Source organism: Triticum urartu, chromosome 2A (genome assembly GCF_056163025.1).
Source record: "Triticum urartu cultivar PI428250 chromosome 2A, HENAU_Tu73, whole genome shotgun sequence".
In the NCBI taxonomy this organism is placed as follows: Eukaryota; Viridiplantae; Streptophyta; class Magnoliopsida; order Poales; family Poaceae; genus Triticum; species Triticum urartu.
The window spans coordinates 690,723,263-690,744,592 of record NC_141874.1 but is presented as its reverse complement, the minus strand read 5'-3'; the positions used below and the strand labels follow the sequence as shown (position 1 = coordinate 690,744,592).

General features: G+C 40.8%; 2 pseudogenes; both read right to left on the bottom strand.

Annotated features, from left to right (window-relative positions):
• Positions 1-10,457: 10,457 nt before the first annotated feature.
• LOC125534120 (BTB/POZ and MATH domain-containing protein 2 pseudogene) lies at positions 10,458-11,540 on the bottom strand (annotated as a pseudogene).
• Positions 11,541-17,463: 5,923 nt separating this feature from the next.
• Positions 17,464-18,537, bottom strand: LOC125534119 (BTB/POZ and MATH domain-containing protein 2 pseudogene; annotated as a pseudogene).
• Between the last annotated feature and the right edge of the window lie 2,793 nt (positions 18,538-21,330).

The window sequence follows — 21,330 nt, the reverse complement described above, 5'->3', positions numbered from 1 at the left end:
ATGCTGAAGCCATACTGAATATTCCATTATGGCGAGGAGGTGGTGAAGATTTTCTAGCATGGGCGTTTGAGAAATCAGGCATCTGCAGTGTGAAAACAGCGTACCGAGCTCTTATGAACCGCAACGAGCAGTTAGCTCTAGGTGAAGGGCAGGCTATAGGAGCTTCAGTAGACCAATCACATATGTGGAAATCGCTATGGGCTCTCAAAGTTGTCCCGAAAGTGCGTGTTTTCTAGTGGCGAGTCCTTCGAGGCATCCTACCTGATGAGAAAATGCTGCATCAGATACATATCAGAGATGTCAGTTTATGCAAAGTTTGTCAAGCTAAAGAGGAAGATCTCGAGCATGCATTGATACACTGCTCACACGCTCGACAGTTCTAGGAAGAAGCGAGGCTGGTCTTAGATATTAAGCTGCCAAGGCTTCATCCATCCTCTTGGGCAAGTGACATTTTATGTGGCCCAATGTTCAATGGAAAGAGCGAGCAACAATAATCACTATCATGTGGTCTATTTGGAGCTCCCGCAACAGGTGGACTCATGACGGCGAAAAGTATGATCCAGTGACCTCAATCAGACTCACCAGAGAAGCTCTGGCCTTACTCAACGTCCCCAAGCAGCAGGCATCTCTATTGCCGGGACATGGCTGGAGGCCACCAGAACTGGGCCAAGTAAAAATCAATACCGATGCCGCCGTTCGGCATTCGGCTGAGATGAGCGGAGCGGGAGGAGTTGCTCGCTCAAAAAACGCGCTTTTAGGCGCATGGAGTAAACCCCTGCATGGGGTCACCGACCCGATGATTGCTGAGGCACTAGCTTTGCGGGATGGAGTTATCTTTGCAAATCTACGGGGCTATGCTCAGGTGATGATGGAAACCGACTGTCTAGAGATCGTTAATCTCTGGAACACTCGCCTCAACAGTCGCTCTGTTGTGGCACCAGTCTTCTACGAAATTGAGGAGCTTGCTGCTAGTTTTGATTCTTTTGTAATAAATCATGTAAGCAGATCAGCTAACGGTCCAGCGCACCTCTGTGCGCAGCGGGCATGTAATGTGTCTGTAACCGAGAGCTGGATCTCTGAAACTCCTAGTTTTCTGGTTAGCAGCCTTATGGCTGACTGCCCGGCAAACACTTTTGTTTAATAAAGCTCGAAGTTCACTGCAAAAAAAAAACCATTTAACCTCTCTTGCGACATTGTCGATCTCAGGTAGTTCTTCAACAATTTCAACTTTGAAAAACTTCTAGCTATACGAAAAATGTTTTGCGTGCTTTGGAAAAACTAACCATTTTCTATCACGCACCTCACAATTACTCATTTTTCTTGAGTAATGGCTATATGAAAAATGTCTTGAATTTTCATCCAAATGATATTTAGTGTTTTCTTCTTTTCTTTTAGGCCCCTTTTCCACTAATATGTCCCTTGCTTTGTTATCAAGATTACCCCAATTATTTGGATCATAGATATCCACTTATTTGGCATCATCCATGTTGATGTCAACATTGTCTTCTGTAGGAGTATGACCATCATCCTCCTAATCGGCATGTAGGAGTATGACCATCATCCTCCTAATCAGCATTAGTTCGGTCATCTGCAAGAACAATTGGCAACTCATTGGGATTTCCTGAAGTGCTCGTATCGCTTTTATAATATTTAACGTCCGGCCCATCCCACGTCTGCCTGTTTTTTTTCTTTCTGTTTTGCGTGCTTTGGAAAAACTAACCATTTTCTATCACGCACCTCACAATTACTCATTTTTCTTGAGTAATGGCTATATGAAAAATGTCTTGAATTTTCATCCAAATGATATTTAGTGTTTTCTTCTTTTCTTTTAGGCCCCTTTTCCACTAATATGTCCCTTGCTTTGTTATCAAGATTACCCCAATTATTTGGATCATAGATATCCACTTATTTGGCATCATCCATGTTGATGTCAACATTGTCTTCTGTAGGAGTATGACCATCATCCTCCTAATCGGCATGTAGGAGTATGACCATCATCCTCCTAATCAGCATTAGTTCGGTCATCTGCAAGAACAATTGGCAACTCATTGGGATTTCCTGAAGTGCTCGTATCGCTTTTATAATATTTAATGTCCGGCCCATCCCACGTCTGCCTGTTTTTTTTCTTTCTGTTTCTATAGACTGCAAAAAGAACGTGCACAAGGCAGGATTCGAACCCGAGACGTCCATCTTAAATTACGACGTCATGACCACCCGACTAATCGATCTCGCGTGTTATCATAGAGGGTTGTTTTCCTTTTCTCCTTCTTTCTTCCTATTTTTCTCTCTGTTCCTTTTTTTTCTTTCTTTTTCCAAATCCATGAAAATAATTGCGAAAGAAATTCGTGAACTTTTTTTCTTGAAAGTTGATGAACTTTTTTCAAAATCGATGAACTTTTTTCAAGTTCGTGAACTTTTTTCTTGAAAGTTGATGATTTTTTTTCAAAATCGATGAACTTTTTTTCAAATTCATGAACTTTTTTCTTGAAAGTTGATGATCTTTTTTCAAAATCGATGAATTTTTTTCAAATTCGTGAACTTTTTTCTTCAAAGTTGATGAACTTTTTTCAAAATCGATGAACTTTTTTCAAATTCGTGAACTTTTTTCTTTAAAGTAGATGAACTTTTTTCAAATCGATGAACTTTTTTCCAAAATCGCTGAACTTTATTCAAAATTTATGAACTGTTTTCAAATTCGATTAATTTTTTACAAAATTTTGTGAACTTTTTGTCAAAATCTATGAATTTTTTTTGAAACTCGTGAACTTTTTTTAAAGTTTGATGCTTTTTATTGAAATCAGTGAACTTTTTAGAATCCATGAGCATTTTATTTTTAAATTATGTTTTCTGAGATTCCAAATTTATTTCTTGAAATTTAACCACGAAATGATCGAGCTTTTTTCGCTTCAGCAAACAAAATGATCGAGAAGGGGAAGCGTGCATCGTTCGCAAGCGCGTCGGCACGTTCTTCGGCCGGCCCACATAGCCAGGGCGCGCGGGTGCTGGTTTCCTCGACTGGCGCATAAGGCGCCATCGAGGAGCTCTCCAGGCGAAAGGGCAGGGAACGACCGGGAATTTCCTATTCGCCGCTTACTGTGGCAAGTAGTCGCCGCTTCGTACAGGGCATAGCTCACCCTGGGCCGGCCCATCTAACTGGTTTCGCTTCGCGAGATTAAAAAACCGCAACAAAAAATGCTCGCGACAGGGATCGAACTAACGACCTCCTGTAGGCGTACAAGCAGCGGTAGTCATCGCGACTGACTCGTGCATGTGAAAGAATAACAAAGCTAAACTTAAAGAAAGTAAAAGCGATGACAAAACTTAAAACCTTCTACTGGTTCTTTCTGGTTTTCTTCACAGTCTTATTCTGTTATTTCTTTTTTCCCGTTTTCTTTGTTTTTTCTTTTTTAATATGGTTTTCAAAAACTTCGAATATGGTTTAGAATTTTCAAAAATGTTCTTTTTGTCAAAATTTGTTCATATTCCTGAAATAGTGTTCATATTTTCAAATTTTTGTTCACAATTTTGAAAACTGCTCCTGATTTTTTTGTTTTCTTTCTATTTCTTTTCCTTTTTTTCTCTTTTCTTCAAAAGAAACTCAAATATATTCAAATTTTCTTCGTATTTTTTATAAAAATTTCAGTTTTCGAAAAATGTTCTCAAAATTCAAAAATTGTTCTCGTTACACAAAAAGTTCAAAACTTTCGAAATGCAGAAAATGTACCAGATTTCATAAGATGTTCACGTTTTCAGAAAATATTCGCGCTTCCAAATTTGTTCAGGGTTTTTCAAAATTTGTTCTCAAGATTCAAAAAATGTTCGTGCTTTAAAAAATTGTTCACGCTTCCAAATTTGTTCGCGATTTTTCAAATTTGTTCTCAAGATTTAAAAATTGTTTGTGCTTTAAAAAATTGTTCACACTTCCAAATTTGTTCTCCGTTTCAAAATTTGTTCTCCAGAGTAAAAACATGTTTGTGGTTTAAAGAAATGTCACAAATTCAAAAAAATTTGGGAAACTCAAATTTTGTTCGTTTTCAGAAAATTTGTTTGTGTAATTGTACGTTCAAAAAGTTGTTCACTACAGTAACTAATTCCGGTTCAAAAATTTGTTTGCGTAATCGTACGTTCAAAAAAGTTTGTGCTTTTGAAAAACTGTTCCCATTATCAAATTTTGTTCTCAAGATTCTATAAATGTTTGGGTTTTCAGAAAATGTTCAGGAATTTTTTAAACAAATCTGTCGAAAAATGTTCACGCCTTTTGTTTTTATTTTTTGAAATTTGAAAATATGTCCGAGTTGTTAAAAAAGTTATCTATTTTGAAACATTGCTCGTTTGTTAAAAAATCACAATTTCGAAGGAAAGTTTGAAAATTTTGAAAAAACCGTCCAAATTCTTCATTGGTATTAGTTCTTATATTAGCACGCTTCATCATTTAACAACCAGCACGTGATAGGTCTATTGGTTTGCTCCTTTGGAACGCAACTTGGAGGTTCAGAGGTCGAATCCTGGCAGAAGGGCGTTTGTTTTTTTTTTATCATTATCATCGCAGCGCTACTGTACAAGCAAAACGCGCCCACTATTGGGCCGGCCCAGTCGGGATTTCGGTGGGTGCGTCGTACAGTTGTTTGACGCAGAATGCGTCCAATAGAAGCTCTCGACCGACCGATCCGAACCAAAGCCGAAATTACTGTTCTGACCTTCTCGACGATCTTTGTCACAAAGTGAATTTAACATGAAACTATTTCACAATCTAACCCTTCTAAAAACGCCACAGACCGCAACATTTCTGCTTTACATAAAAACGCCGAGCTAGCTAGCGTTGTTGCTCCATATAAAAACGCCGAGATATCTCGCGCTTTTGTTTCACATAGAAACGTCAACATGCCTGGCGTTGCTGCCCAGGCCCAAACGCCATTAGCTTTGGCGTTTCTAGCTGGCGAGCTAGCTTGAATAGGACAGGTAGAGAGATGGAGTAGAGTACGGTAAAGAAATCGACCACCTCTGTCCGGTCACTTAACAACCCATCCATGCATGCATGCACTAGCTCCTATACGTCTTCAGACTAGAAGACTAGAGAGTACAGAAGAAAGAGAACTTTGTTAAAAAAAGAAGAGACTGAGCGTGTGGGCTAGTGGCATTGCTGGCCAGGAGGCGCCAGCACACCCACCAACTCGTGCATGCAAGCCCACTACCACTAGCTAGCTACAGGAACCATGCATGCATGCATTCATCAATTCTTGCAGGTAGTTGGTACTATTTCTTTATGCCACATATGAAACACCAACGCCAATGGCGTTGCCATGTAGGAAAGAAACGCCAAAGTGATTGGCGTTTTCATGTGGAAAAGAAACGCTAGATATCTCGGCGTTTTTATATGAAGTAGCAACGCTAGCTAGCTCGACGTTTCTATGTGAAGCAGAAACGTCACGGTTTGTGGCGTTTTTAAAAGGATCAGATTGTAAAATACTTTTATGTCAAGTTCAATTCATGACAAAGATCGTCAAAAAGGTTAGAACAGTGATTTCGGCCTCTGAACCAACAGGAGGAAATCAGGGATTGATCGATTCCTTTCCTGTCCACGTCCTTTGCCTGTACGCGCACACATGGGCCGGCCCATTATCTCTAACTTTTCTTTCCAGCATGCGAGGCGAGAGGCTGAGGCGCTGGTGAGCTTCGATTGAAAAAAGAAATCGCTCAAACTCTGGATGTATAGCTCCTGTATGCATGCTACGTACACATACCTGAGGGCCCCCCTGACTTTTGAGGGCCCGGGGCAGCCGCCCCGTTCCCCCCCCCCCCCCCCCCCCCTTCCCCAGGGCCGGCCTTGTAGACCATAATCGCCGTCTATTTAGTACACTAGCAAAAGAGTCCGTACGTTACAACGGGAGAAAGAATAGCACACGCTGTTAATCCCATAACCATCACTCAAGACAACAATAAGTCCACGTCCTTTGTTTTAGGGGGGCATCAAATTTGTTTTGTCATTTATCCTCCTTTTCACCCTCGCTGGCGGTGGGCTCAATGTTCACACAAACCAAAATGTGTTTCAATGTGGTTAATCCTAAGCTCTCTCTCTCTCAGTGAGAAATCTGTTGTTTTACCCTACAAGATTTTTCAAAGGTATGCATTTGTGGTTATCATTTTTTCTTTCGTCTCTATATGGATTTAGTGGATATTTATTTGCAATCTGGATCGTCGCCGGCACGAAAGAAAAACGGATCGTGCGCTATACAATTATAAGTTTGCTTCCAAAATCCATATTTAAAAAATATTTAATAGGTGAAAATAACATCATATTCATATTCTACACATTTTTCTATTCAAATTTCATATATAAAATGTTAAAATTGGATTTACGATTTAAAAGATATGAATAATTTTAAAAAACATATGTTTGACTTAAATATGATCCGCATGTGAATTACCTAAAAAGTGGGGGGGGGGGGGGGAGGGTTGGTGTTTCGAAAAAATGCAAAAAATAACGGTTCGGCTCTGACTTAAGTGTGTAGTGCGGGTTGATTCACAGAAAATATAGAGGGTTCTGTGCAAAATTGTGTGACAGACCACGAGAAGCACTCCTTGCTTTATTATTAATTATTAGGGAAAGATATATATCCTCATGTCAGTGTCCCCGGCCGTTCCTAGTTGTATCCACAGCTGCCGCTGATACGTCTGCAATGTATCTATAACTTTTGATTGTTCCATGCTGTTATATTATCATTCTTAGATATTTTACAATCATTTTATAGCAACTTTATATCATTTTTTGGGACTAACTTATTGACATAGTGCCTAGTGTCAGTTGCTATTTTTTGCTTGTTTTTTACATCGCAAGAAATCAATATCAAACGGAGTCCAAACGCAGCGAAACTTTTTGTGGATTTTTTTGGACCAGAAGAGATCCAGTGGGCCAAAGAAGTACCGAAGAGGGAGCCCAAGGTGAGCACAAGACACCAGGGCGCGCCTGGGCGGAGGACCAGGCGCGCCCAGGTGGGTTGTGTCCACCTCGGTGGCCTCCCGCACCGCCTCTTTGCTCTATAAATACCCCAATATTCCAGAACCCCTAGGGGAGTCGACGAAAATGAATTACGGCTGCCGCAAGTTCCAGAACCATCAGATCCAATCTAGACACCGTCACGGAGGGGTTCATCATCCTCATTGGTGCCTCTCTGATGACGCATGAGTAGTTCATTGTAGACCTACGCGTCCGTAGTTAGTAGGTAGATGGCTTCCTCTCTCTCTTTTGATACCCAATATGATGGTCTTTTGAAGATCTATTTGATGTAACTCTTTTTGCGGTGTGTTTGTTGCGATCCGATAAACTTTGAGTTTATGATCAGATCTATGGTTTTATCCATGAAATTTATTTGAGTCTTTTGATCTTTTATATACATGATTACTTATAGCCTTGTATTTCTTCTTCGAATCTTTGGTTTATTAGACCAACTAGATTGATTTTTCTTGCCATGTGAAGAGGTGTTTTGTGATAGGTTCGATCTTAGGGTGCCTGATCCCAGTGACAGAAGGGGAACCGACATGTATGTATCGTTGCTATTAAGGATAACAAGATGGAGTCTATTTCTACATAAATAAATCTTGTCTACATCATGTCATCGTTCTTATTGCACTACTCTATTTCTCCATGAACTTAATACACTAGATGCATGCTGGATAGCGGTCGATGTATGGAGTAATAGTAGTAGATGCAGGCAGGAGTTGGTCTACTAATCTTGGACATGATGCCTATATAATGATCATTGCGTGGATATCGTCATGATTATTTGAAGTTCTATCAATTGCCCAACAGTAATTTGTTTACCCACCATATGCTATTTTTCTCGAGAGAAGCCACTAATGAAATCTATGGCCCCCTGGTCTCTTCTTTATTATATTTGCCTTCACGATCTATTTTTATTTACTTTTATTTTCAGATCTATTAATCCAAAAATACAAAAATATCTTGCTGCAATTTTTATTTATTTATTTTATCTCGCGTTCCCGTGAGATCTATTTATTCAATCTACTACAATTTTACCTACTCCCTCCTTCCACTATATAGGGCCTAATGCGTTTTTCGAGGCTAACTTTGACCAAATGTTAGAGCAATAATATATGACATGCAACTTACAGAAAGCACGTCATCAAATTCGTATGTGAAAGGAGCTTTCAATGATGTAATTTTCACATTATGCATGTCATGTACTATTAATCTTGTCAATAGTCAAAGGTGGTCTTGAAAAACGCATTAGGCCCTATATAGTTGGAAGGAGGGGGTATCTTTTTACCCATGAGGGATTGACAACCCCTCTCTTACGTTGGGTTGCAAGTATTTGTTCTTTGTGTGCATGAGTTTTTTACGTGGTATTGCGTGGTTCTCTTACTGGTTCGATAACCTTGGCCTCATCACAGAGCGAAACACCTACCGTAGATGTGCTGCATCATCCATTCCTCTTTAGGGAAATACCGACGTAGTTCAAGCCGCATCAAAAGGAATTTTTAGCGCCGTTGTCGGAAAGATATCATCAATCACAAATCTCATCTCCTTGTAATTTACATTATTTGTCATTTGCCTCTCGTTTTCCTCTCTCCCACTTCACAAAAATTTGCCGTTTTATTCGTCCTATTTTTCGTTCGCAACTTGAGCATGAACATGTTGCGCAATCTTGGAAAAGAATAAAATTGATGCTTAGAAATTGTCCTACTCATGGTTTAAATCTTTGGATGATCATACAATTTTTTTATGCTGGATTGAATTTTGTTTCTAGAAATCTTTTAGATTCCTCCGCGGGTGATACCTTTATGGAAATTATTTTGGATGAAGCCACCAAATTGCTTGATAATATTATGACTAATTATTAACAATGGCATACCGAAAGAGCTCCTACTAGTAAAAAGTTAATTCGATTGAAGAATTTTTTCTTTGAGTGAAAAAGTTGATGCTCTTATGAAATTGGTTGCTAATAAAAGTGCTCCTATTGATTTTAATGATATGTCTTTGTCTACTTTGATTGAGTAAAATAGTGATACCATAGATGTGAATTTTATCTCGCGAAATAATTTCAATAACAATGCTTATAGAGGTAATTTTAATTCTAGGCCTTTTCCTACTAATTCCTTTAATAATTATGATAATTCCTATGATAATCCTTCTTATAATAATAATAGGAACACCTTTGATCTTGAGAATAATATTAAAGAATTTATCAATACTCAAAAAGTTTTCAATGCTACAATAGAAGAAAAGCTGAATAAGATTGATGATATGTCTAGAAGGATTGATAGAATTTCTCACGATGTAGAAAATCTCAAGATGAAATTGTTTGTGCCTAAGGTTGAGGAATCAATTAAGGCTCTTTATGTTTCTATGAATGAAAGTAAGAAAAGAACCGCTATGCTTAGGTCTAAACGACACCGGCCGGCCGGTGCAACACCACCGCATTGCAATTGTTCGACAGATTGCCTAGGTGAGTTTTTTTTGTTAGTTTCTTTTTGAACCGAGCCACCTGGATTGAATGTAGCCCTTTGAATTGTCGATGAAGGGGTTGTGGGAGATGGTCTTCGAGGATTTGTCGTCATCCGAAGAGGAAGAAGACAACAATGACTTTGATACCGTTTTAGGCATGACTTTCAATGATGATGTTCGGTGACCTAGAAGAGGATCACAGTTTGGCCCGCATACACATCAATTGTAGTTGCAATGTATACTAGAATTATAAAGTTTAGAACAAACAAAGATTTACTCCGTTATATATAGGAGATCGGCTAGGTCCGACCAAAACTTAGTGGACTAAATATACTTTACTAAGGTTTACTTGGTCGGATCCTCCTCTATTTATCGAGGATCAGTAATAAATACCCTTAGCCATTTGTATTTGCAATAGGCTCAGGCCCAGCTGAGATGAACAGTGCTAGTACCGATCCCTTATATTTTTATAATATATGTTGAAATTTTAAATATAAGTAAAATTAAAAAAATTAACTTCTTTAATAAAAGTAATGTAAAAAGTCTACGACGTAGAAAATATTCATTTATGTCAGTCAAATTGAATTTTGAAGACTGACAAAAAGACTATTCTCATAACATCTGAAATTGCTTCAACAAATGAAAAATGTTTTGAGAAATATATATGCCCCCAACAGTCTATGGAAGCTATTCATGTTATTTCCAAGTAGTTTGAGTAACTTTACAGAGTTGTGTTGCCGAATACCAGGATAAATTCAATGAAGTAGAAAATATCTGAATGAACTGAAGAGTGGAACAGTGCACAGCCTGCGGAGTGTTAGTATCCTCTTCAAGAAAGTAAGAACCAGACAACTTTGCTTGTCAAAAGAGCATAGAAGTAGTACTAAAATTGATATGATGAAAATATCATCAATCAAAATGCATACACGATTCATAATACCATGGTAAAACATAGAAATAAAAATGCAGATGACTGTTTGTCCTCTGTACAGGACTAATCACTACAGGAAACTTTGTCCAGTATTTCCTTCATGAGAAGAGGACAGCTTGCAACCAGATGCTTGAATCCATCAGTCGCCATAACAGTCGGTAGCACATTCCATGCAGCAATGAACTCAACACAAGCTTCCTTGAGATCCTTGCAATGGTGTTGCTCTGCTAAAACCAGTGTTGTTGCCACAGTCTCGACGTCAATGCTCTCACATAGCTTGCTTTCGCAAAGCACCCTCAATCTATCTAGCCCGTATCGGTCCGCGGCGACTAGCAGGTGCTGAAGCTTTGCCGTTCTCCCATCTTTGGAGTGTTCATCATCAGGCATGGAATCTGTGTACACAAAGTGAAGAAGCGCCTCAAAGACTAGGGGCTCGATGTCGACAACGTTGATGCTCTGTGTTGCCTTCACCTTCATTGGACCAAATAGTTCAGCCTTGAAAACCGGAGATCTTGCAGCCAGCAAACACCTGTGAGCATGGAACAGTTGGCCACGCACGATGAACGTCACATCTGCTCCTTGTCCATCTTTCCACATGTGCCTCAGATGGTCTTGCAGATTCGGCTGTGGTACTACGACGAGGTTCCTCTTAGCCACGGTTCGAGGCTCTTTTGTAACGGTGAGGATGCATCGTATAATCAAGTAGCAACCTTTGACGTTGGTCGATGATTTCAGCTTTGATTTCTGAACGAATTGGGACCAGCCCCAGACGGTACCTTCTGGCGAAAAGACATGTTCAAACTTAGAAAAAGCCAAGCTGGTTACTAACAGCCGTGCTTTGCCCTCGTTTACCAGCATATTCAAGGTAAACTTGGTTTTCACGTCCTCCGCCAGCTCGCTGACACAATAGAGAAAGGCTGACGCAAAGCCGGTAGAATCCTCCCAGCACCCGTCCGGGTAGAAGTCGATCTTCCAATCGTAGCCAGCAACGCTGAATGTGCTTGAGCTAACGAACTCGCCGACGCCCATGCCGTCGAGCTCAGGGTAATTGGTTACCTCGAAATCGTGCGTCGCGGTGAAGCTCTCGGAGATGCATCTTGACGACGTCTTGGGAAGGCTAACTACGGAGATGGAGTTGCTAGCCATGGCAACGAGGAATGTGTGGGCGTCGTTGTTGCAATTCACCACGTGCAAAAAAAACTTTATTTCTTCTCAACCTTCCAGTGTTACAAACTCACGCCATAGTGCCTACATATATATCCACACGTACGAACTCCAGAACTAACTATGACGGCAAGACCTACTCGGACTCGGCCTGTTTATATTTTTCCTAATATAAACACACGGGCAACCTTGATTCCTATTTGGACACATAACCAAACTAAGCTATCTAAGCCTGCTCGAATGCTTGTTGCATGCAAGCCGGACTCACTATGAAATTAACCTACTATCGCTCGAACATGAGCAAGCCTAGTAGTAGTATCCAGCGTGGAAACCAACAGGATATACTAGTACACTAAGAGCATTTCTAACCGATTCCGAAAAAAATAGAGAAGTGTCCGGCCTAATAAACCTTAATGGAGTATTTATACAACACTAAATTTTAATCGGTTCTAGCCGATCCCCTAAATTTAGTGGAGTAAAATGTAAGTTTTCATAAATTCAATCTAATTTCAACCGAAATTTGCATGCATTTAAACATAAACATAAGTTCAACACATAGATAGTAGTCTTGACAACCCAAATTAAACATAAATTTAAACTTAAACTAAACTACACTCAAATTCAGTTGAAGTGGAGGTCGAGTCAGTCCTTCCTCGCGAGGCCACCCTCGGTGAGAGCTGGGTCCGGGCTGGTGCCGTCGTCATCGTCGTCGGGAAAGACGCTCCGCCACTCCTCAACATTGATCTCCTGCTCGCCGCCATTCTTGTCGCCTTCCGCCTCGTCGTCGGAGATGACTATGACTTCCCCACCATTGATGGTGCAAATAGCCCGCTCCGCCTCCACGAGCTCCGGGTGTGGCCGGCGGAGGTCCTCCATGTAGGCCTCATCGACGGCCTCCGCCTCGCGGCGCTCCCGAGCCTCTCGGTTCTCCCGCACCATCCGAGTGCTCACTAGCCCCGGCTCCGGCAGGACGAGGCGGACCGGCGCCGTCCCAAAAGGGAAGTTCAACCGGACGATGGCGACGTGGTACTGGACCTGCCACCAGTCGTACTCCATGGCTGCGAGCTTGGCCGTGTGGAACGACCCGAGCCACCTCCATTGGTGGGTCTCCCTGTCGTTGATCTCCGCCACCCACGTCCCCCACGAGCGCTGCCTGATGCCGAGGTAGGTCCTCGTCGGCAGCCACGGCGGAGAGAGCTCTGGGAAATCCTCGAATCGGGTGGGGGCGGGAAGATCGGACGAGCGGTGGCGGTTCGAGGATGCGCCAGTGGACAATGATCCGCGGGCGTGGCGGCACGGCTCCGCGCCCCGTATCGGCGGCGGGGACTTCCGGCCACCGCGTATGGTCATTGGGAGGAAAGGGGCCGGCAAGGAGAGCGGGGGACACGTCGGCGGCGGGGCGAGGGGAGAAGAGGAGGAAGAGCAAAGGAAGAGATTGTTACTCGGCCGTCGCGAGCCAGAGTAAATATACTTGTGGGAATAGGGAAGGAGTAAATTTTTTACTCCATTAATCAGTATATGAGATCGGCTAGGTGCGACCTAGAGGAGAAAAAACACAAATATATTCCCTTATGGAAGGATAAGGGGTCGGTTAGAAATGTTGCAAGCTCTTGCACATAAACTTCCTATACAGACGTGCCTACTTGCGAGGGAGTACAAAGCAATACTCCCTCTGTAAACTAATATAAAAACATTTAGGTAAGAGATCTTTTACGGTATATCTAAGATATATGGGTCATCCATTTTAGTGAACCAACGCATCCGATTGACCAATACTACCACCCAATTTGTGCAGTATATTAAGGCATTAAGGGTATTTTAGGTAGTTCACAAATCAAACTCAGCTTCCCGAGGACATGCGAGGTTATTGACGTAGGCACACCTTGGCGATATGACGCAGCCACGCCGCGCCAAGCCGCCCGGCGGCCATCCACTGACGCATAGGAACTGATCTCTAAATTGCACGGAGCCCCAGGCCACGCATAGGAACTGCTCTCTAAATTGCACGGAGCCCCAGGCCACGGACCTCACCTCCATCCGCTGCCCTGAGATCACTTCCTCCCTGCGTCATCAAGTCAACGACTTCCTCTCCCTCGCGTAGATAGTTCGGTCCTTCACCTCTCTCTCCACTGTTAGATGTGTGTGCCTGCTGATGGATGGTGCGCATCTGTGCTAGCTAGTTCTGAATGTGTGTGTGCTTGCGGGATTAGTAGTGTGCGTGGTGGATTGGTGATGGATTAGTGATGAAATACTCAACGAATCAATCCAGTGGCGACATAGGCTTGACACTTCAACCAGCGGATCTTCTGATATGCGCGCCGAGAGGAGAGCAGGCAGCGTACGTCGGGACGGCGGAGGTTGTGGGGGGCGGCGGCTTGCAAACGGCTTTGGGCATTAGGATGGCGAAGGTTTTGGGCTGCGCCGTGCATGCTGAGTCGGCGGCGATTATTGGCCACGTCGGCATGGCGGAGCATGGCGACGACGGCCTGTCCGCTAGGATGATTGTAATTAATTAGATGATCATATTTTAATTAGTTAACTAATCATTACAGTTAAATCTCAAAGGACAGATTTATCCCTAATAAGGAATTACCAAGATCGTTGGATTAATTTAATACTACTCATTATATTGGGTAGTATGATGCACCGTAAAAAATCTCTTAAATAATTAAAATAGTGATCTAAATGCTTTTATATTAGTTTACGGAGGAAGTACGTTCGAACTGATCATGACCCGAATCCGTGACTTTGCCCAGTGCCGGTTCGTTTGTGGACTACATGACATCTGGCACCCTCAAACAAATTGTTGTTGAGTACCTTGCACGGGGTCAACACATAATTTGGTTGCTCGAAAAGAACACATAATTTTCCTTTTTTTTTCTTCTCAGCTCCCTAGTTTCTTTTATTTTGTACATTATTTGTTTCTTTTTTCTTTGATACTCCCTTGAACACATCCAACAGTTTGCTAACCTTTGGGACAAACTAGCAATGGTGGCCCGCCATGACGACGTAGAAGACTCAATTATTTGGAAGTTCACCAAAGATGGGATATATTCTGCATCCTCGGCTTACAAGGCTCAATTCGAAGGCCTCACCACCTCGGACCTTGTCCATTCGGTGTGGACGGTGTGGGCGCCCCCTCGGTGCAAGTTTTTTGCTTGGCTCGTTCTTCAAGATAGGATTTGGACTTCGGACCGCTTGAGCCGCCGTGGTTGGCCTAATTGCGGTCTATGCCCTCTTTGCAAGCAAACCCAAGAAACCGCGGCTCATCTGCTTTTCCAGTGCCGCTACACCATGCGCATTTGGAATGACGTCCTCCCATGGCTCGGCATGCATCACATCACCACATCTACCTGGGTGACAAGGGCTTCGGTCAGAGAATGGTGGAACGCTAACCTGCAGATCCGTCTCAGCTCGCCCAAGGCGCTCGCCTCCCTCATGATGCTCATCTCTTGGGAGGTTTGGTCGGAGCGCAATGCTAGAGTCTTCCGCAACTCAGCGGCCCCTTCCATGACCATCATCAGCAAAATCAAGCAGGAGGTATCGCTTTGGGCTTTGGCTGGAGCGAAGCATTTGGGTGTTGTAATGCCGCGAGAGTAGTCCTTTTATTAACCGCTTTGCGGTTTCTGTCTAAAACTTTCTCCCTTAATCAATGAAATGGCAAGTCTTTTGCCTTGTTTCAAAAAAAAATACTCCATTTATTCTACATTATTTGTTTTTTGTTTTTCATTTTACCCCTCCCCCTAATTTTCTTTTATTATATGCATTATGGCGGTCATCACCGTGCCAGAGGCGGGCCGTCCTTGCTGCTCGGCTACATTGGAGACTACGGGTCACCTTATCTTCCGTTGCGAGTTTAAAGTGCGGTTTTGGCAGCGCCTCGGGCTATCTCCGACCGGTATCTCGGTCAGGAATCTACATCTCTTTGACGTTGCTCCGGGGTTTACGGCTGGATCACCTTCTGCTTGTTTTGCTCCTCGGTTGCTTGCATCTGCGGAAACGACAAAATGTCATGGTCTTCTAGGAAGACACACCCTCTCTAGATGCCACAATTAATGAAAATTGTCGCGATGACGCGGTCCTATGAAAGTCCAGCATTCTGGTTTTGACCATCGGAGCCACGTCGACGATCGGATTCGCATGTTCATGTCCCGTTAGTTTTTCTGGGTTTGGTGGTTTTGGATCTGCCTTGTAAATTACCCCTCTCAGTACAAAAACCTAGGCGTTTTGGCCTTTTCTCTAATGCCTAAAAAAGGGCCCGCACGTTGTAACGAAAAAAAAACATAATCACCAGTGGTCATGACCACATTTGGCTGCATCACCGAGATACATTATAACTCTCAATTTTGTGAAATCATGAACATTCTTTTAACTCATAAACATATTTGAAATCATGAATTTTTTTTCAAATTCATGAACGCTTTTACTAATTTTGAACATTTTCTAAAATTAAAAACAGTTTTTGAATTCATGAATATTTTTTTCTATTTACAAGCATTTTTGTAATAAAGGAATTGTGAACATTTTCGCAAACAATTTTCTTGAATCGGTGAACATTTCTAGAATTGACAAAAAAATTGGAAATTGGTGGACCAATTTTAAAAAGTGACGCACATTTTTTTATTGAACGGACATTTTTAAATGCATGATCATTTTCTGAATCAACGAACATTTAATGAATGGATAAACTATTTTGTAACTCATGAACAGTTTTTTTATTTTTAGGATATTTTTTCATTCATAAACATTTTTTGAATTGGCGTAATTTTGTTCGATTTAATTAACATTTTTAATACATGAACTTTTTGAAAATATTTGAACATTTTTGATTTTCTGAACATTTGTTCTAAAAATTTCGAACATTTTTTGAATAAGCAAATATTTTTTACAAAGTTCTGAACATTTTTTAAACCCACATACATTTTATGATTTATTAAAGATTTATTTCAAAATTATCATTTTTTATTTTCGATTTTTTAATGAAATACCAAATGATTTAAAGTAGAAAAGAACGAAACGAAAAATAAAAAAATATGTAATTTAAAAAACAGGCTGCCCGGATATAGTCAAACGAGCGCGCTGCGCCCTCTCCCAGCGCAAAGAGCCCAATATAGTTGGTCCCTACAGTATGGGCCGGTCCAAACGGGGGATTTCCTGTGTAAAATGTTATTTTATTTATCACTTGTACGTGGCATTGGTGGGCAATATTTTGCAACTTTGAGGGTAATTTTTATGACACACCGCTAGAAGATAGCCCTTTTATTATTAAGGTATAGATAAATCAGGTGAGGGATTCATGAAAGAAACACAACTTTTCTCTATGGATTTTCCCACTTGCCCCTTTTTTGTGAGGGTTTTCCCACTTGCCTTGTACTTGCCAAATTGGCCACACAACTCTACAAACCCCAAAAGACTGACTAGCATCACAAAAGGAAAATTTGTGAGTCCTCTTTCAAACTTACTCTACATAATGTAAAGATTGCCGACGATTTGAAACATCCAGATATTTTGTAAATCTTAATTTAGAAATGGATCTGAACGTGCAGTTTTACAAAAGAAATGATGTTTGTTTGTAATTAATACACTTGAAAGTTGTTCATTGGTTTGAGTAATTCTACAGATCTACATTGCCACAATACTCAGATAAATGTTCTTACCGTAATGATTTCAATCGGGTAGAAATTATCTGAATAAACTGAAGAATGGGAAAGTGCACAGACTGCAGAGTATTATCCCCTTCAGGAAAGGAATAACCGAGACCATTTGTTTTGCCAAATGTGCTTAGAAGTAGTACTAAAATAGATATGATGAAAATAGCGTCAAAATGCATACACCAACGCATAATATCACGGTAGAAGATAGAAATTGAAATGTAGATGATGGATTGTTTGTCCTCTAGACAGGACTAGTCAGTACGAGAATTTTTTTCCAATATGTCCTTCATGAGCAGAGGACAGCTCGCAACCAAATGCTTAAATCCATCAGTTGCCATAACAGCTTGTAGAACATTCTGTGGAGCCATGAACTCAACACAAGCTTCTTGGAGATCCTTGCAATGGTGCTGCTCTGCTAAAACCAATGTTCTTGCAACAGTCTCCACGTCAATGCTCTCACAGAGCTTGCTTTCACAAAGCGCCACTAACCCATCTAGTCCATACCGATCCGCAGCAACTAGCAAGTGCTGAAGCTTTGCCGTGTTCCAGTCTTTGGAGTGTTCATCATCAGGCATGGAATCCGTGTACACAAAGTGAAGAAGCGCCTCGAAGATTGGGGGCTCCATGTCGACAACCTTGATGCTCTGTGTTGCCTTCTCCTTCATGGGACCAAACAATTCTGCCTTGAAAACCGGAGATCTTGCAGCCAGCAAACACCTGTGAGCATGGAACAGGTTGCCACACACACTGAAGGTCACGTCTGCTCCTTCTCCCTTCTTACGCATGTCTTCCAGCTGGTCTTGCAGACTCCGCCCCGGAACAAGAACACGGCTCCTCTTGACCTCAGTGCGGGTTTCTCCGATCACGGTGAGAACACACCGTATAATGAAGCTCCCATTGCTGTCAGACCATGATTTGAGCCACGATTTCCCGATGAACTGAGCATAGCCCCGATAAACGCATTCCGGAGTGAAGGTATACTCCATCTCCTCAAACTTGGTGACCTGTGTTCCACTTTTGTCCAGCAAGTTCAAGGTGAACCTTGCTCTGACATCCTTTTCTGGGCTAAGACAGTTCAAGAACGCCGAAGCGTTGCCGAAACTGCCATGTCTCACGCCGTCCGGGAAGAAGCTGATCGTCCAGTTAAAGCCGCCGACGCTGAAGACCGTCGAGCTGACGAGCTTTTCGACGCCGATGCCGTGGAGCAGCGGGTAGCTTGTCACCTCGAAATCGTGCGTCGCGGTGACGCTCGGCGTCAGGCATCTCGACGAGGTCTTGGGCAGGCACTGGCCATGGCTAGCTGCAGCGGTGGAGTTGCTGGCCATGGCGAAAGCGAAAGAGGAATGCGAGGGACGTCTCAGGCTAGCGTAGGGCTTTTCTAGGCGAGGGAAGTGAAGGCGCGGACGCACGCTCGCATGGGAAGTTGGAAGTCGTTTAGTTTCCCGGTGAGCGGGGTATTAACTCGGAATGCATACCGTCGTCGTTTGAGCGGAGTAGTTGCAGTGGGAACAGAAACGAAATTCAATCGATTAAACATATATAAATGAATTATAACTTCGTGTTCACATGAATCGTTAGTTAGCGAGAAGAGATGTGAAAGGCACACGATACCAAAGGGATTCATCACGCCAACACCAACTGGCGATGCACCGCATGCACAACGTGTCCGTAAGGAAAAAAATTGCAAAAAAAAAACATGGGTAAGGAAGACGAAGAATATTTTCGATGAGAAAACCAGCTCCGGCCATCTCATAAAAGACTTCGGGACTGTTTGGATTCTAGCCCACGTCTGCCCAACCAAAATATTGGCGTTGACCAGGGCTTCACATCTCGTTTGGATGAGCTTCCACATTTTGGCACGCCAAGCCCGCCGTAACGTTTTCCCGTTGTTTCTGCGCCAAATCGTTGGCGAGACGTGGGCGGCCGATTTGCTCGCCGATATTTTGACGCGCCCCAGCACCCGCGATCTGGCTGGATGGACCTGGGCAGTAACCAAACAGCCTCTTTACTTTAGAAAGAGGAATCTTCTTTTTTTAGCAAACGAAGAGGAATCTCATGGAAACCTAGGATCCGCCCGCATGCACATTGGCATCCAGAAAATGCCAAACAAAACAAATAATCTGCATCTATTCAACGACTTAAGAGCAAATGTTAAATCTCGCTTTTTGCGAGATGGAAGTCATGATCACCTGTCGCACTCCCACTATGAACCAGCCAAATAACATGTGGTTTAAGAACCTTCCCTCAGCCGTTTTGGGAACCTCCCAACGGTTTTAGGAAGGTTCCAAGCGGGTTTTTCCTTTTCGCTTTTTCTATGTTTTCTGTATTGGTTTATAATGGTTATTTTTATTATTATTATTATTATTATTATGAATAATTTAGATTCCTTACCACATGTGTCACGTGGTTATTATTTATTTATTATTATTTTTACTGTTCTGCCAAATACATGTCGATAATTTATTGAATATTTTCGAAATACAGGGTAATTATTTTATAAACACATATTGAATATTTTCCATAAATGTTACATTTTAAAAAAACACATAAACATTTTTTTAGTTTTAAAAATTAATAAAATTCTTGAGAATTTTCCTAAATGGTAGTATGAAACATTTTTATGTGTCACGTGGTTATTATTTATTATTATTATTTTTACTGTTCTGCCAAATACATGTCGATAATTTATTGAATATTTTCAAAATACAGGGTAATTATTTTATAAACACATATTGAATATTTTCCATAAATGTTACATTTTTTTAAAAAACACATAAAGATTTTTTTAGTTTTAAAAATTAATAAAAATTCATGAGAATTTTCCTAAATGGTAGTATGAAACATTTTTCCAAAATTACGCAAACAAAAATCTAACATTTTATATTTTTTTGAACATGCTTTAAATGCGTGGAAAATTCTTGAATGTGATGATTTTTTATTGGCACAAATATCTTTTAAAAATTACACGAATAAATTTGCAATACATGAAAACAACATGTGTAGTGAACTTTTTAAAATTAAGCAAAGTAAACTTAAATTAATTGTGTGTGTGTGTGTGCATTATGCGAGACGGAAGAAGCTCTCGCTGGAAAGAATAAATTTGCAATACATGAAAACAACATGTGTGGTGAACTTTTTAAAATTAAGCAAAGTAAACTTAAATTAATTGTGTGTGTGTGTGTGCATTATGCAAGACGGAAGAAGCTCTCGCTGGAAAAGAGAGCTCCCAGGGAATCGATCCCAGGTGGCCTTGGTGATGGTTGGTGCTTTTGGCCATTGTGCCAAGGTCATCTTCATGTTAAGATAGGAGACGCAATTAACTAGATGATAGGGTTTTTTCTTCTTCTCTGTATTCTCCATTTTTAATCTTTTTTTCATTTTCTTTTGTTTTATGTTTGATTTTCTTATTTCTTCTTACGGTTTTTTCCCATTGCTATACTTTGTTTTTCTTTTGGTTTATCTTTGTTTCTTTCATTCATTGTTTTATCTATTTTTCTTTTCCTTCTCATTTTACTTCATTTTTCTTTGGTTTTTTGCTTTCTTTCTTGGTTTCCAATTTTCTTTTGCTTGTTTCTTTATTCGATTTCACATTTTTCAATTCTTTTTTGCATTTTTTCTTCGGTCTTATTTTTCGTATTCTTTTTTCTCTGGTTTCTTTTCTGATTTTCATTGTTTTTATTATATTTTCCTTTCTTTCGGTTTTCATTCTATATTTTTTGTATACGCAAATTTTTTTAACACATGTTTAACATTTTCAAATATAAGTTTAACATGTTTTTTACATGGTCAACATTTTTTCTAGACATATTTTTATATTTTTCAAATGCTTGATTAACATTTTCTAAATACAAGATTAGTAGGTCAACAGTTTTTCTATACATATTCGAAACATTTTCAAATGCTTTATTAATATTTTAACGAGATTAAAAAAATTTAATATATGGTCAACATTATTTCTATACATGTTAAATCTTTTTCCAAATGCTTGATTAACATTTTTTTCAAATGCAATATTAGAAGTTTTTAATACATGATCAACATTCTTTCTATATACATTTAGCATTTCAAATACTTGACTAACATTTTTGAAATATATGTTCAACATTTTTTCAAATGCT